Source organism: Marmota monax, unplaced genomic scaffold (assembly GCF_021218885.2).
Source record: "Marmota monax isolate L192 unplaced genomic scaffold, Marmota_monax_Labrador192_F-V1.1 WCK01_AAM20220418_F8-fsc00029, whole genome shotgun sequence".
NCBI classification, from domain to species: domain Eukaryota; kingdom Metazoa; phylum Chordata; class Mammalia; order Rodentia; family Sciuridae; genus Marmota; species Marmota monax.
Genome location: NW_026693024.1, coordinates 2207515 through 2224985, shown reverse-complemented (window position 1 = coordinate 2224985; position 17471 = coordinate 2207515). Strand labels below are relative to the sequence as shown.

The window sequence follows — 17471 nt, the reverse complement described above, 5'->3', positions numbered from 1 at the left end:
TTGGACAATGGATAATTTTACATTTGTAAATTTTTAATCTGATAACTATTGGCTTCATAAATATGTCTCTCCATATTTCCTGATAATTTTCAGTTATCTTTCTTTATCCATGAAACATTCTGTTTTGTTTAGAATATTATTTATATTGCTATTAGTTAAAGGTTGTTTCCCCCTACCACCTTTCTTTTTTTCTGGATACCGGAAGTACTCAACTTATACCTACAGAGTCTGTGGATGAGCTTTTGGTTTTTACTATGGGGGAAAATACACTGGATCCTCAGACTTTCAGCTTCTGTCTACGAGTACATTTATAATACTGCTTTAGGAAAACCAGGGATAGACATGATCTGTTTCACTCTAGGAGACTTTAAACATTTCTCTATGTTTGCTCGTACTGTAGAATCTCAGTGTCTTAAAAAATTATATAGCCTGACTCTGCATCTGATATTTGAATATCATGTGCATTTCAAAATATATCTGTTGCCTACAACATGACAAACACCAAAGCTATACCAGACTTTACATAGGTTCCAGGAATAGAAAGACAACTATGACAGTCTCTCTCTTCTATTAGCATATAAAGGTAAATACTGTAATAAAAATACTACATGATTTGGGATGAGGGAATGATTAATTCTAAGGATGGGAAGGGACTGGGGGAAAAGGATAATATCAGGGAAATCGGAAAAGTGCTCTGTTTAAGCTAGAATGATTAAAGTTGTGTTTTGCCAGGTGGTCAGAAAAGGAGAATGTTTCAGACAGAATAGCACAGCTGAAGCATGATTGTATGATGGTGCATATATACTTAAAAAGGATTAACAAGTGCACCCTGAGAGAATACTTTAACTAATCCACTTCTTTTCCTCCAACAACTCTAGCTGAAAATCTCCCTGTAGTTTATTTTATATCCATTGTTCCTATTTTTTTGGGGGGCGGGGAAGAGAATCCACACGTGAAGTAAATTTAATTATTTTGTTATATTTCTATTCTCCAAATATTTGGAAAGGGTTATTATTCCCAAGTAGACAACCTCTCCCTGAAACCTGGCCCCGACATTTTTGGTCAAAGTCATACACCAGTTTCCTGTTCTTGCTCTTCCCATTGTGTGGATTCAAGTTCTATAAGTCTCCTGATTCTTGTCTGCTCAATACGTCCCATTTATCTTTATCCTTCTTAAGGTGTAATGCTCAGAATTAAACATCTTATATTAGGTGTTGCTTAACTGGTGTGGAAAGAAATAAGTCTATCATTTTATTTGTTCTAAGCTAGCTAAGTTAAACTAATTTAACTAAGTTAAGTTAAAATTAAATTATTGTTTTTCTGACCTAGATTTTTGAAAACCTGTTTTGATGACTATATCAAATTATCCCACTGTCCAGTAGCATTAAATATACTTAAACTGTATTTGTAGCTTATTATTATTTGACATTTATTGAAATTCTGATAGTTTTTAAAAAACTGGATAGAATTTGAGTACTAATAATGGAAAATGCAAGAGCTAAATTCATTTTTCCTGAAGAGTTTTAATGTGTTTTGATCGGCTGAACTTGTTAAATATATGAGCCAGTGTTTTATATAGCTAGTGGTATTTTGGATCTCTTTTTGATACATGTTGGTTTCACATCTATCCAAACATCTGGTGAGGATATTTTAGACCACATTGGGTTTTCTATCAGCATACTTTAAAAGTAAGCAATTCCAACTAAACATTATGAAGTCTTCTATACTATAAACCAAGAAGCAATTTAGTTGGCAACTCAAAAGTGGAATGTAGAATGAAAATGAAATGAGATAAATTCCCCCCAGAGGCAGTCTACATTGTACAGCCTAAGGGATGAATGCTGATATTGTACATAAAGTGTGCTTTTATAAAAGCTTGGAATTTCCAAATATTTATCATGGCAGTGTTTTATACTTAAATTACATAATGAATATAGTGTCATTTTTCCTTTTAGTTCTGTTAGGCTGATAGTTTGAACTAATAAGTGATGAGACCTTGAAACTTCAGCTAGATCCTTCTTTGATATTCTGAACATATTCTACTTTTGATTTAGGGGATTGTTAAAATTATATTTTTGACATTATAAACAGTAAGAGTTCAGATATTCTAAAATATTTGTTTTAATTTGAACCTATATTAGTATAAATCAACGTATCATTCCAAAACCTTTGGTTTTATATATTGCCATACTTAAAACTGAGAAACAAGGATTTTTTTGTTTGTTTTTGTTGTTCTAGCTTAAGATTGGAATTCTAGAAAGCAATGTACAGTAGGTAATTTTATATGCTTGTGAGTTTTTAAAATCTACTCCTGTTTATTCAGATTGAATATTACTTTGAAAATTTAAGAGATTTGTTGATGTTTAGAAGGTATATTATTAGGAGTATTTTCTGTTTTAATTACTGGCCTCATATAACAGTTCTAAGTGGTAAATAACTTTGCTTATGACTATCAAATGAATATGTTAATCTCAGTTTTGCAAATATTTATTTTTTTCCAAGTATAGGAATTTCTTATACTTGTTCCCTACTTATTGCCAAAATATTTGGGATTGGTTATTTCTTTAGTTGACCACAATACTTATTGTGCTTAGAGATTTGAATTCAAGTGTTTTGTCCCACATCCAGAAATATTGCAGGCTAGATTATTTGAATCAAATTATCTCTTGTAAATAACTAAAAAATGCAGGCTATAAAAATCTTCAAAATAATTAAAGAATTAATAAGGTAATGAGCCATTATCAGGCAAATACGGAGAAGAAGGAAGGCCAGGCACATATTCAGGCTGTTTTCATCCTGAGGGCATTTTTCCATTTGGCATCTGGAACTTCATTTCTGAGAATCCTATGTGATGAAAAGGACAAAAAAAATACCAAAGGGCTTCATCTTCAGGTTGCATTAGTTATAAATTCTCTTTCCAACTCCAGAGTTTTCAGGAAAATTTCTTTGGTATTAAGCAGAGCAGAGATGGAGAGGAATTCCTGAGAAGGTGTAACCACATGTAAGCCCTCAAACATATTTTAATTCCAATAAATATTGCATGAGTGGTTCACAAACCTTTAAAACAGGATTTGTTTTAGGAATTTAGGAACTTGTAGAACCCTTAAGTTCCTGCAGGAGCTACCAAAATTATTCTCTGGAGAGAATTATCACAAGTAAGACCCAACTGTAATTTTTCAAGGGCAATGAGCAGCACATAGTAGAAAATAACCAGGTACTCAGGGAAAAAGTATATTCTAATGAGAGCTCTCTTTTCACATCTTTTCTGTTTTACTTCTGCTTTGGCATTATGCTCCTCCCATCCACTTTCCCTCTCGTTTTCTTGCTACATAATCTCCCTTTTTCTTTTGTAGCTTTTTTATGTCGCTGGAAATTCTCCTCTGCTTTGAGAATCTAAAGCATTCATTTTTCATTCCCTATGCTATTGTTCTGATTCCTGGTGCTATTGCTTCCTCATCTCACAAATTGAGCTATTGTTATAGTGTCCTAGTTGACTTTTATTTTTTTCCCCAAATTTAGTAGAAAATTAGGTTTAGGCTAATTATGTTGCTACTCACAATCCTTCAGTAGTTTCTCTGTGAAAATACCTAAGTATGACATTTGATTTCCTTGAGATCTGGCCCCAGCCAAGTGGCCTAAAGTTAGAGACTGGGAAAATGTTTGAGAACCATATATTCATGTGATTCATTATCATGCCTCATCAATTTATTATAAACTTACCTAAAAAGTTAATAGAGGAATAAGAGTGTTTTTATTTGGTGTCAGTATTATCTTTGGCCTTTTATATGGTGGTTTATACACAATATCTATTCAGTGAATGTTCATCAAGTGACTTAATGATTAAGAGAAATCAAATAATGACTTTTCAATCAGTTGCCTCCCTTGGCACACATTCCCTCTATGAAGCTTAAAGGAAGAAGGTCCTAGACTGACATGCTTGTTTTCACAGTTTAGACTCTCCTTTGGCCTTTCCATTTCTCATGTGCTACCAGCACCTTATACCAGCTTATCACATTCTTAGTTTCAGCTCTCTTGGGAATGGGATAAAGAAAAAGAATATGCCAACATAAGCTATACTTAGTAGTGGCACAAGGCCTGAATTTTCTTCTGCTCCTAGGTGAAATTTTCCATCTCTAGAATCAGGTTATCATCAGAAATGACCAGTCTTCTTTATGTGCTGTTTCCAGAATCAATAGCAATGTATTTAATTTTAAGGAAATAAAAGAAAATTTTAGTCTTGCAAAAATTGGAAAGCAGGTATTATTTGTTTATTATAACCCAAAGCTTTTAACTTAAGAAATTTGAAGGCTGGAAGAATGTGTGAGCCTGGAAGGATTTTCAGGCAGGATATGACTGATAGGAAGGACTGGTGCTCTATGGTTTGCTATTTGGTTTTCTATCTCTTTTAATACCAATCCTGTAATGCAGGCAAAGCAGATTATTATTATTATTGCCATTTTATAGGTAAGGTAGGGATTAGTCAGTCTTTGCTTTTACAAATGAATCATATAGGTCATTTCTAGAAGCATTAATTGAATACCTTCCATATACCCCATACTCTGATCTTTACTGCATTTTTGTTGTTGTTGTTTCTAAGACATTCTCATTTTAAGGTTCATACTCCAAGTACAGCATTTTATTATGTCCATCTACTTCTCATTTTAATTTTCTTTCTAACCCATCTGTCTTCTGTCTGTTCTAATCTAAGTAAGGTTATAATACTTTGCAGACAAGTAAAATAGATGAGCTAGTAATTAACTCTCAAGTTCAGAGCTTTTTTAAAAATATTTTTTAAAAATTGTTGATGGACTTTTATTTTCACTTATTTGTATGTGGTGCTGAGAATCGAACCCAGTGCCTCACACATGCTAGGCAAGCGGGCTACCGCTGAGCTACAACTCCAACCCCGTCCAGAGCTTTTTTATGCTCTGGTAGGGTTAGGAAAAATGAAAACCTCACTTGTATATTAGTGAACTTTTCATTGCTGTGACAAAATAACTGAGAAATTAACTTAGAGGAAGTTAATTTCTTATTTGGTTTCAGAGGTTTCAGGTCAGGGGCAGCTGGCTCCATTGCTTTTAGACCTGTGGCAATATGGAAACATCATCATCAGAAAGCTGTGGCAGAAGAAAGCTATTCCCTTCATGTTGGCCCCGAGGAGAGGGAAGAAGGGGGGGGGGAGATAGACAGAGAGAGAGAGGTAGGTGTGTGTGTGTGTGTGTGTAGAGACAAGGAGGGAGGGTTGTGGGTGTGGGGAAGTTGCTTGGGATAAGAAACACCCTTCCCTTGGGAATCTACTTCCTTTAACTAAGCCCCATCTGCTATATGTTTCACTGCCTCCCCATAATGCCACCAAATATGAACCCATCTATCCATGGATGAAATGAAAGCCCTCTTGAATGAATCACTTCCCTAAAAGACCCACCTCTGAACATTGCTGTATTGGGGAACAAGCCTTCAACACTTGAGCCTTTGGGGGATGTTATAGTCCAACCCATAATATTACTTGTATAAATAAAATATGTTAGTGGAGTCTATACAATAATTCCATTAAGAACCTGGGGTCATAAAACTCTGACCTCGATTATAAATATTTCACTCACTCTCAAATTTTGGCAAAAATAAAAACTTTTTTGATGTTGATAATATATAATAATGAATAGGCAGAGAGGGTTATATTGGGATAATTAAAAGTTCAATATTTATTTTGCGCTTTCATAAAAGAAACAGTGGGACTCAGGGTATCCTAATATTGGTTACGGCTAAGTGCTAACCCATATGTATTTCAATTAGCATACCATTATTAAGTACCTACTGTTTTTAGGCAGTGAGGATAAACACAGCTGTTTGTCCTTTGAAAAGTGAAGATGAACCCAAATGCAAATTCAGCCTCATCTTCAGTTAGAGATGTTCTTAATGAGAATGTTTCCACTAAGATTGAATTTAGAGAGAATTCAGGGATATCCAAAGATTATTTATTTTCCTAAAGTTGGACCAGCCCTCCTATACTAGAGAGTATTATCACCACTGGTCACTTGTTACATTTCAAGGCCCACTTCTTAAGCTCAAAGCAATAAATCAACAATTAGGATACCAGGAAGAAAGAACTGTTTACATTTTTCATGAGAAAAGAAATTTTAATTTATTAAAACAGATTAATAAGGGCTGGCTATTGTCTTACTAAATGTCCTTTTACTCAAAGATTGAATCACAACACCTCTCCTTGTTCTAATCTATCTTGCCAGAACTTCTCAGGATCCCCCAAATAAGTTCATTCTGGCTAGCAGTGTCAGAGTTGTGTGAAGAACAACACCAAACATGTGCCTATAGTGGGAATGGAAAAAGCCCTTATGAGGCTCAGGCACTCAGATCCTCATAAATTACATCTGTGGTAATAATTCTTTAGTATTTTAGCTCAACATTTCAACAAGTTTTTTATGTTAATATTTTATTTGGAGAAATAGTGTGATTTTCCAAGTGATTTCTCTTATGGAAACTCTTGAGTCTATGAAGGACAGACAAATATTTCAGAGTTTTTTTTTTTTTTTTTTTTTTTTTTTTACTCCAGACAGCAGCAAACACATGGCAACAATAATGTAGTAAAAAGGAAAACCATTATAGTCAGCCTGGACATTCTTTGTCAAAGCAGTTCTTTCATAATCATGGCCATAAAGGGCCTGGAAATGTACACTGCCACCTCTTCATTGTATTATTCTCTGCCAGCACACAACCCAAAAGGGAAATAAAACACATTTAACTGATGTGCACAGCCAGAATAAAGTCTATCAACAACTTTTTGTAAAATGTCTATTCTATGAATTGAAAAGAATGTAAATGCTGGGAAGCAGCCTCTCTACTACTAAGGAGGTTTTGGAGTCTGTGAGGCAGCCACAGAAACAGCAGCTCTGGGAAGAACAACAGAGTGCTGCTTGCTCTTGGTTGTTTATTCTCTCCTGACTAATATTAGGGGCACTGCCTTGCAGTTTGCCTTGAAAGGCTTGGATCATAGTAAAGTTTCTGTATCATATTAGAATGATGGGAATCAAAGATACTGGGCCATGATTTTTTTTTGTTGTGAGACTATATGCTTCTTGTTGTATCTTAGAGCTAAAGAAGTGTTGCTGTTAGTGGAGAGATGGAGAATGGAAAGGGGACTCAGGTAGAAGTTTTGTAGATTCTGACAGATTGTGGGTAGACCAGGGTATAGACAGAAAGTGATATTGCCTTATGATGCACAATTGCTGGATGAATGGGACTGCAGAAATTGCTTTGGACTCTCTGTTAATACACCATTCTTCCAGGTTTCATCTGTGGAAGAAGAGGATCATGTCTTTGGGACAATGTCATTTTCATGTGATTGGATGAAACAAAGCCTGTGAAGTAAGAATAGCACCAGCATGACCACTGATCCCTCACTGTGGGCCACTCCATGCTAAGAGTAGCATGCACATGTTATTTAATAATTTCATTTAATCTGTATTATAGTCCTCATTTTGTTGGCTAGAAGACAAACTCGGAGAGGTTTTGTAAGTGTCTTCAGACCACAGAATTAATAAGTGAAGGTGAGAGATCTTAGATTTGAGTACAGCTTTGTCTGACTTCACAAACGTTGAAATTTCATGGTAAATTTTTCTGTTCTGACGAGACGGACATATGCAAAAGTAAGATAAGTTAGGAGAAAGAACATATGACTGCTAAAAAGTTGTTAGATAAGGTGCATAGGCAGATAATTGAAGAGCAATTTTCATAATTCAAGATGAAATGTTAGAATTACTTGACTTAGAAAACAAGTTTGATGATGCTAAGCTAAAAATCTGTAGGTGGTTCAGGAGGCAAAAAAGAAAAAAACAAAAACGAATAATGAAAATAGTAAGATCCATGTTACAGATACTTGGAAAGAGACAAAAAGCAAAATGGGAGCCGTCTGCTGAATTTGATTATGGTTTTATGTGACTAATTGCAAGGCTAGTTCTTTGTGTTTTAATAGTGTTAGAAAGTCTCTGATGCAGGGGATGGCCCTCTTTGGTTTGCTCAAATTATATGTAAACCAGCCTTCTGACTTTTGGAAAGTTTAATTCAAGAATTTTATTTGGATTATTTTATTATAGCTATTTGCTGTGAAATGAAGGGTAATTGACTAATCTGGGAGCTATTTTAGAGATTGGAAAATTGAATCTGCATCTGCCACTTGAACAAATAAGCAGCTCCTCACATGTGAGCCCAAGTCATTGATGTAAAAGGCATTGTTTATGAGCCTGCCTTGTGCTCACTAGTTTATCATAGCTTACATGATCGAACCCTTCAACCAAAGCACGAAAACCCAGAAACATAGTGTCTCTATATGATATAATAGGTATTTGGAAGTATGTAAATCAATATGAACAGTATCTAGAAGGGTGGAGGGAAAGGTTAAGCCACACATGATCAAGTGTAACTTTTATAATCAGACTTGAGACTTTAGCCAGGAAAGTTACCTGCATTTGCCTAAAATATAAAGTTTACCACATTTGTATTTTTGCATATAGAGAGCTTTTGGTAAAATATTTGTTAATTTGGTTTTCTATACCCAGAACTGTCCTTGAAATACACAATTATGCCCGACTCATGACTCTTTATATCTTGAATATTGTTTATTTTAACTTTGGTCTTTCTTTCCTTTCAAGCTACGATAATTTCTGGTAATGTGGGACATTGGAATGTGTACTCCCCCAATTACCTAGAATGTTTTGGTAAAAATAGACCTCCACTTCAATGTATCTGTCAGGAATCAATAGCAAATGATAAATATACTGTAATTTTAAAATTACTTGATGATGGACTTGCCCAATAAACTATAGTTACTTTAAGAATACTCAAGTGACATGAAGACCTGTGAGAAATCAGAGACTTTATTATAAAATCAAGACAAAATTAGCTTTCTGAGGTATAGACATGGCCTTCAACTCCTACCCGTCTGGAAGGTGTTTAGGCCAATATTTCAAAGCAGTTAGAATTAGCTAGTGTCAGAAAAGTTGTGTGGTTAATACTCTGAAGGGGCATTTCAGTTGTCATGAGTTTGATTTGATTTTTTTCTTCCTAAATAGTTGTTTTTGGGTCTTAAGCTTACTGCCCATTTTATTTAATTCATTAGAATAACTCAAGATGTATCTATGGTTTTTGTGTTTTCTTTAGGCTACTATGATACTTGAAAAATTATGGGTTACTTCATAATTAGAGATCCCACTTTTGCACAGTAGGATCTTCCTTAGCTGGAAGATTCTCTATTAATTTGGATGATATGGGCTTGTTTTAGGCTCAAGTTGTGTGGATGAACCTGTAAGGTAGGTATGATGAAAGAGGATATTAGCATTAAATGTCTGACATTGGTAGTCTTTGTGTGTTAAAGGTATCTAATTTATACTGATTTAAAGTTACAATCCCTGGTTTCTAACTACACTGTCTGATTTTATCCTTAAAGCCCAGATTTGCCAAGTGATTTTAAGAAATTATTTACGTTATTTACAGTAAATTCTCTGAAAAATTTGCACACATCTCCCTTCTTTGTTTATGAATGATGATGTTTAGTTGGGATTTTTTTAAAAAAATTTACATTTTTAAGGAGATATCTTGGTATAAAGAATAATTAATTAGCTATGAGTTCTTGCCAATAACAAATTTTGTAATTTGTTACAAAGTCTTTTAACCATATTGGGGCTCAATTTTATTATCTGTCTAATGAAGATATTGAGTGAGATTAACGTTTTCAAACATTTTTTTCCCTGTAATCCACAGTAAGAAATATATTTCATAAACCATTGCAGCACACACATGTGTGCATTAAAAACAAAAGTTTGGCAAAATAACACACCCTTAAAATGTGCAGTATTTTCTTTTTTTTTTTAAGTGTCATTTACCAGATTACTTTCACAACCCATAGCTGTCACTTTCAGTTTAAAAAACACTGAATTAGATGCTTTCAGACAGCCTTTTCAATTTTAAGATTTAAAATGGTGAACTAGGATTCAACTTTATTGTTTTTACTCCAAAAGTTCAAGTTGAGATTTTAAGCAATGACAAACTATTATCCTTATTGTAATGTGCAGGTGTGGTGATGGGAGCTTGCACCCTGAGATTCTGTAGGGAGAACTGACAGAGGGGCTGCTGTGGTGTCTGTCCTGCCAGAGCAGGGCAATGACCTGGCCAGCAGTGACACTCACCTTTCAGTTTCTTCTGCTGAGTGTACCTTCCTGTTGTAGCCTCTTGTTCCTTGGAGCCAAAGTCATCAGAACTCAGAAAGCAAGATTAGAGCAGCAGTTTGGTAAGGAAAGAGTAGGAGTATGTAGCATTAGCATGTGTGACTTTCTATAATTGTGAAGAATATTCGAGGTTCATCAAAGGAAGTGGCCAGAGATGAAACCTATGGTTAATGCTAATCAAGTGAAGCATTCATGTAAAGTACACAGATTTTCTGTGTGTGTGTGTGTGTGTGTGTGTAAGGTAGGGAACACATGTTTTATCAAGTGTTTTTTGTTTTCTTTATTTTGTATGTTATTTCTGGGCATAATTTTCTTCATAGGTAGGATGTTATGCCCCTTTGTGGCTAAATCTCCTAAAAGTGTGACAGTGGTGAGGTTGAGCTGGACATTGGGTTAGTTACACCATGTCCTACTTGCTATCACTGCTTCTGGAACTCAGATCATTTTGAAGTGAGTGATATGTAAGAGCCCACTTTTGTGAATGAACATGCAGAAATCATTTTGCTCCAGGGAGGGAGTGGGGAGGCCTCAGGAACAAGCTTATCATCAGTTCTGGACTTTGACTTCATTGAAAGCAATAGAAATAATGGGAATTTCTCATAGTGAATGCCGGTAAGAAGAGAGAAGAGGGCCCTGTTCAGATGCAGACTGTTAGTCCTGCAAAAGTGAGTGGGTACATTATGGCCTGGACTGTGGACTGGGGGAGTGTAATTGATCTTTTTGCTAAAATTGAAACACTAGCAGTTTTGGCCCTCTGGGCTGCCAGAGAGAAAGCTGCAGAGTTGATTCCAAACCATTACTTGAGGGGAGGTCTCCAGAACAGACAAGCAGGAGGTGGTCTGAGGGATCCAGAGCAGAGGTGCTATTGCCTGCAGTGGCTCTCTTGTGGTCCCTCCTTTGTTGTCTGACCATTTGGGAAAAAGGATAGGCCATCCTGCTGAGCTGTCCAGAGAGGATATCTTGTAACTCACAGGACTGGGACCTTAGCAGTATGAAGACTTGTTTTCCTATGACCAGAGCTAACATTTGTAGAGTTCTTATGGCACATTTCTCTGTTGTAAATTTTATTTTTTTTCTGTAGAAATCCTCATTTTACCATTATCTTTTTCTTAAGTTAAAAAAATAGAACAAGGGTATCTTACTGAGAATCTGACATCCTACATTGACACTTGATAAACAAAGCCCCCCTCCTCCCAAGTACTGGGGATTGAAACAGGGGCACTCTACCACTGAGCTACATTCCCAGGCCTTTTGATTTTTATTTTGAGAAATCTTGTTAAGTTGCCTAGGTTGACCTTGAAATTGAGATCCTCCTGCCTTAGCCTCCTGAGTACCTGGGATTACAAGTGTGTATCACTATGTCTGGCTATAAATAAAGTTTTAATAAAGATAATGAAATAGTTTTTGTGAGACTTCTGCATGACTGTGTTAACTAGGAGGATATTATTTCAATTTTTATGGAACATTGAGGCTGCTATTATTTGGTCGAGGCATATAAATTACTATTTTATAGCCCTCCAAAAGTTGAATATTAGCAGTTTAAATTCTTCAACCTTGAAAACCTAAGATCAAATATCCAATGAGTGAGAGAGAAGTGACCTTCTAATCCAGCTATTATTGACCTAAAGCCCATCTTTGCCTTTTCCCATTATTTAATATTTCCTGTGTGAAATTTAGTTGCTTATGATGTTGATAGTATATAATAGCTAAAAGATAGTGCCCCAACATGAGTGCACATTCTAAATTGGCACCAAATGGAACAGCAAAGATCAAAATGGACATTTGTTCATTCATGTAAATAAATAGGTATGTATATATTTATGTAGGGGGAGGGCTAGAAAGAATTTTCAAGGGAAGGGTGATTTTGGTGTTTTCAGTATAATTATTTCTATAGTGTATTTTTCGAAAGTTTTAAAAAATAACTTTAAAAATGAAACTTTGTTTTCTCCTTGGACAACAAACATAAAGAAGAGCCTTTCATAATGACAGGGTAAAAGTTTGACTGCTGTTGCTCCACAGGTGGTAGCATATCCTGGTTGGCATAAACCACATCAGGATTGTAAAGACTGAATGCCGCAGGGTAAAACACCTTTTTACCTTGCTCAACATTTAACTGGCAAATGTTAAGGAATTTGGCTGAGAAATATATGTCAACTTTACAGAAAAACATCAAGACATCTCTCTTGTCCCAAGCTCAGACACCCACATTTAGTTCTTATTCATGATTATATTCTATATTCAGTGAGACCAAAGTGTAATTGTGGAAATTATATTCACTTGTGAAAGATTCTAGGATAGACTTGACTTTAGATAGACCACTATCCAAAACTCACCACTATAAGATGAATCATCTTGTCCTGATGAATACAAATATCCCTGAAGTTCTACATAAACCATTCAAATGCATCAGTTCTTTTGGCAAGTGATGCAGTGATATTAATAATTAATAATTGATATTAATAATTGATTAATGTCAGTCATCTCACTCTTCACTTTCAGGAGACATCAAAAAGGGCAGAAGAGGGTTGCTTGTCTATTTCATAAGGTCTGCTTTCTTAAGAAGAATTCATACTGTGTTTCCTTCTCTCTGTAGGTGCAATCATAAGCTTCTATGAAGAAATTTTCATTAAATATAAGTTTCTCTCTAAGGGGACTCATCATCTTCATCATCAAGATTATCAATGATCTCCAAGCCAGCTTCAGTAACTTCTATCAATTAATTTTTTTAAAAAATCCTAACTGACTTTTCTTGAGGATTGTGAAAGAGACATTTCCAACTGAGTATTTATTGAAGTACTTTCATAAGGTAGAACATTTAAAGCGAATGACCCCATACTCACTGGATACTTTGGCTCCTATGCTAACTTTAATTTTGTCAATCTTGGAATGGAGACATCTTAAAACACTACTATGTGCTTGCTCTTCGTTGCCTTGAGAACCTATGCCATTGACCCCCATATTCTCTCTCTTGCAATGATGTCATCTTCTCACTCATTTCTTGTAATTCTTGTTTTGATGTTTCAAACTGGTTTCCTTTTTGTTATGATGTTGTTCTTGCTCCCTGTGAGGGTTTAATAATACTCTTTACCTTAATTTTCCCCAAAAAACACCAGGTAGAGATTCATTTCCATTAGTCTTAGTGGCACATAACAAAAGATATACATAAATAATACCAAACTGCAGAGCAAAGTGAGTCCCAACAGTCGTCAGTGGGTCCAGGTATGAAGATCAGTCCTGTTTTAGACACCCTTCTTCTTCTTCTTTTTTTAAAAAAATATTTTTTAAAGTTGTAGATAGATACAATATCTTTATTTAGTATTTCTTTTTCTTTTTTTTTTAATGTGGTGTGTGGGGGGGTGTCTAACCCAGTGCCTCATATATGCTAGGCAAGTGCTCTACCACTGAGCCACAACCCCAGCCCCTCTTTTAGACATTCTTATCAATGTGCATTTGCTCAACAAGATAAGCTGCTTATTTATATGTTTAGCAAAATTAAAAACAAAATCAGGAGTTTCATAAAAGGAATCAAAATGAATTTCACTGTCGTTTAAAAAGTTTCCTTTTTTCGTAGTCATAATTAATTGGAGAAATGGAAAATTAAGTATACTTCCTGTATTATTTTCCTGATATCCAGAATAAGACAATCAAATCTATAAAATTCATTTGCAGCGACTTTGGCACTTGTTTATTCTGTGCACCATGTTCACAGAGCTACTGCTGCCTTCTGGGCAGCTGACACACCTGGATAGCACCCTGAGCACCAGTGCTGCTGCTGCCTCAGCAGCCCATTCCACACATCAAGAAACTGAAGATATTGTTTTGCAAATTTTACTTACTGAAATATTTTAGGATCAGAATCTGAGGTACCATTTTATAAACATAAGTTAAAAATCAACCTTTTAAGCAAACTACAACTTTTTGAACACTAAATACTTTACTTTCCCATGCATCTGCTGAGTGATTTAGCTGGAGGTTGATGCTCCTGGATTTGTCAGTGATGAAGAGTAACTAGACATGTTTAGAAAAGGTGCCTCCTTAATCCAGCACTGTCCCCGAGGTACTCTGGTGTCTTTTGCACAAGAGTGACACTGCACAAGTTACCGTGAGTTGTGGCAGGTGGGGGCTGTATTAATTTCCCCTGTGCACTGACTGTCTAATCTAAACATTCCAGTGTTGAAAGCAAAACTGTTAGTTGGTATTTCTAAGGAAGGGTCACTGAGTCTCAGATGCATAAAAGAATACATGCAAAAATAAAACAGTATATTAATGCAGAATATCTGAGTCTGAGATGGAAAAAGGTCACATACTCATCTGATTTAAGCAGATAGAAATTCACAGATGTGTTTGTGATTTTACCAGCTATAGCAATTTCAAATATTGAAATGGCATTTGGATCAGGAAGATGGAGTTCAGATTATAGCACAGTGAATAACAGACTGAAAATGTTATTCTAGTAGCTTACAGATACTTCATTGTGTTTGCCTCTGCTAAGTTCTGATGAAATGATTTGAAAGAGCCATGCCTGTTGTTTTTGGCGTTTATTGATTTTGTTCCATGCAGTGTGAAGGATCTACTCCTTGTCCTAAAATGATGAAATTGAAAGAAGATTGATTTTGGATGACTTCCAGTATCTTTCCTTAAACTTCAGTTTGCGGAGATTGGTCACTGGAAAACAAAACCATAACTCTCAAAATCCACTCCCTGCTGGTCTGAAACCAGAGCTTGCAGGTCATGCTCCTAATATCTTGGAGAGAATTGGAACTTTCAGCATATTTTGGAGCAGTATTATTTCCACATTTGATCAGTTCTCTTTAAAAAAAATGGCAAAAATGGTTATAAAGAAACAATTAGAACTTTGAAGAACTATAATATTGAGAGTTGGGGTAAAGAAAGGTTCATATTGTAAAGATTTTGAACATTTTAGAGGATCTAAATTGTAAGAAAAAAATTTTTGCTTTTTAAATAGTTCATAAATTATTGATAATTAAAAATGATATTGACAGTGGTTATTCCTATAGCATTATGCTTCCTGTTGTGTGAAAGAGAAGTTAAATGTCTGAAAAGTAAAGTGTATTCATGGCTGAACAAGCACAGCAAACACATGGAGAACCAGGCACATGTATCTTCCTACCTGGCATGGACCTTCCAACTCATGTGGATTTCTTCCTTAACAAAGAGTTGCTCTGCAGATTGACAGCAGACTTTACCATCATCCCCCCGCCCCTTCTCTCTCTTTTGTGGCCCTGATGGTAGTGTCAGCATTTTAGAGATGAAGACAGTGAGGCTGGGTGTATTCTGTGCCTCACAATCAAAATAAGAAACAGGAATAAACAGGTTGTGACTGATCACCTTCAGTTGATATTCATTCTTCACCATCACTTGCCATTTTACTCCCTTAGAAATTTCAAATATGCCTATGCAGGTGGCCGAAAGAAGTTTGGGGTTTATTATTTTTTAAGTGTAAAGTATCTCATGTGTTCTTGTTTTTCATAGCTTTTTCAGAATCATTTTAATAGTTGAAGAAAATGTAACGTTTCTTCTTAGCTAGAGATGCAGTCTTTGACATATTATCAGTATTGTGTATTTACTTTGTTTTTCTTTCACTCATTCAACATTTATTGAGTTCATGTTATGTGTGAAGTAGCTATGTGGTTAATACAAATATATACAAGAAATTAATTATCCATTAGGGAAGATGGATTCAGGAAAAGGAATTATGGAGTGCCTCACTCAGGCCTGACCCTCATTGCCATTATGCTGATGGAATAAAGGATTTCTTAAGATAAGAACCCTAAAAATCTGTATAGAAACACTCATATTCACTAGTTGCTATGTCCTAGAAATACCCAATTTGGCTATTATAGGCCCTTGAATGAGGAATTTAGGATTTGAGGTATATAGATTTGGTTTTGACCCAGTGAACATCTAGAATGGGATTGGTAGAGTATGCTTGCCAGGAAAAAGATTCTTCAGAACATCTATGTTTATGTGAACAATGGGCAGAGGAAGGCACTAGAAAGATAGAGATCTTTGTCTCTGCTTGGGAGGAATCTGTTGTGTTTTGGGACAAGAAAGTCATTTCTGGAGCAAGGATATAGCTTCTGTGGATAAGCATAAGTGAGGAAAAACAAGGACATATGAGATATTTTACATTTAAAAAATAATACATAAAGAGTGACTGCAGGACTGGCATTGTAGCTGAGTGGTAGAGTGCTCGCCTAGCACTTGTGAGGTGCTGGGTTCAATCCTCAGCACCACAAATAAATAAATGGATGGATGGATGGATAGATAGATAGATAGATAAAAGGTATTGTGTTCAACAACAACTAAAAAAAAAAAAGTAACTGCAGTGTTTGCTCATGGGAGATGGTATCTGAAGGCCAGTCAAGAATTTACCAGGCACTGTTCCATCAGGTATCGGTTCTGTGGTGCACACTCTGATAGGAAACTCTTGGATATGTCTGTGTTCAGAAATCAGAGGATGAGATAGGTGTGTACCTATAGTCCCAACTACTCAGGAGGCTGAGGGGGAAGGATCCCTTGAATCTAGGAGTTTGAGACCAGCTTGGACAACATGTTCAACATGTGGACAAAGAAAAAAAGAAGTTGGAAGAACAATTCTGGAAGGAACATAGTAGAAATAGTGGGGATGGGAAGAACTGGTACAGGTAAATGTGGAGTCTTAGATGCCAAGGTCAAGGAAGTCCTAGTAGTGCTGAGGAGGTCAAAAGCATTGACCCTGAATAATCCTCTGGATTAGAGAGCCACAGGGAAATTCAGAGACTTTTTTTGAGATCATGTGACTTTTGTCCTCTGGTGGTCTTAGTGTTGATAATGTGTATGAACTTATATAAAGGAGTATTTCTAGGTAGTATATTCCATTACCTTTCCAGCTCTGCTCCTGTGACATTTTCCATTGAACTGCAAGATCTTAGAGGACCTATATTACTATATCATGAACTTGTTTTTCAAAATATTTTGATAATTGCTTTTCAGTATAATTTACTTCCATTATAATGTTATATAACTTAATTTCATTTAAAAACACTATTGTGAGAAAGCATCCATAGGCTAGATGGCCAGTGGTCCATGGTACAAAAGGGGTGCCAGATTCTGTCCTGGAGACTGCATTTCTGAGTCCCTAACATAGTGGCGGCATGTAGGTACTGGGTAGATACAGATGACTGACTAAGGAATGAGGTATGGAAAACCTCATAGAGCCTCCCCATCCTCCCA

The 17471-nt window shown here is 35.7% G+C and overlaps 1 protein-coding gene and 1 pseudogene across 2 annotated transcripts in view; one reads left to right on the top strand and one right to left on the bottom strand.

Annotated features, from left to right (window-relative positions):
- Gmds (GDP-mannose 4,6-dehydratase) overlaps nt 1-17471 on the top strand; it is a 643159-nt gene that overhangs the window by 149595 nt on the left and 476093 nt on the right. The window lies entirely within an intron of this gene.
- On the bottom strand, nt 12160-17152 carry LOC124098647 (chondroitin sulfate N-acetylgalactosaminyltransferase 2-like; annotated as a pseudogene).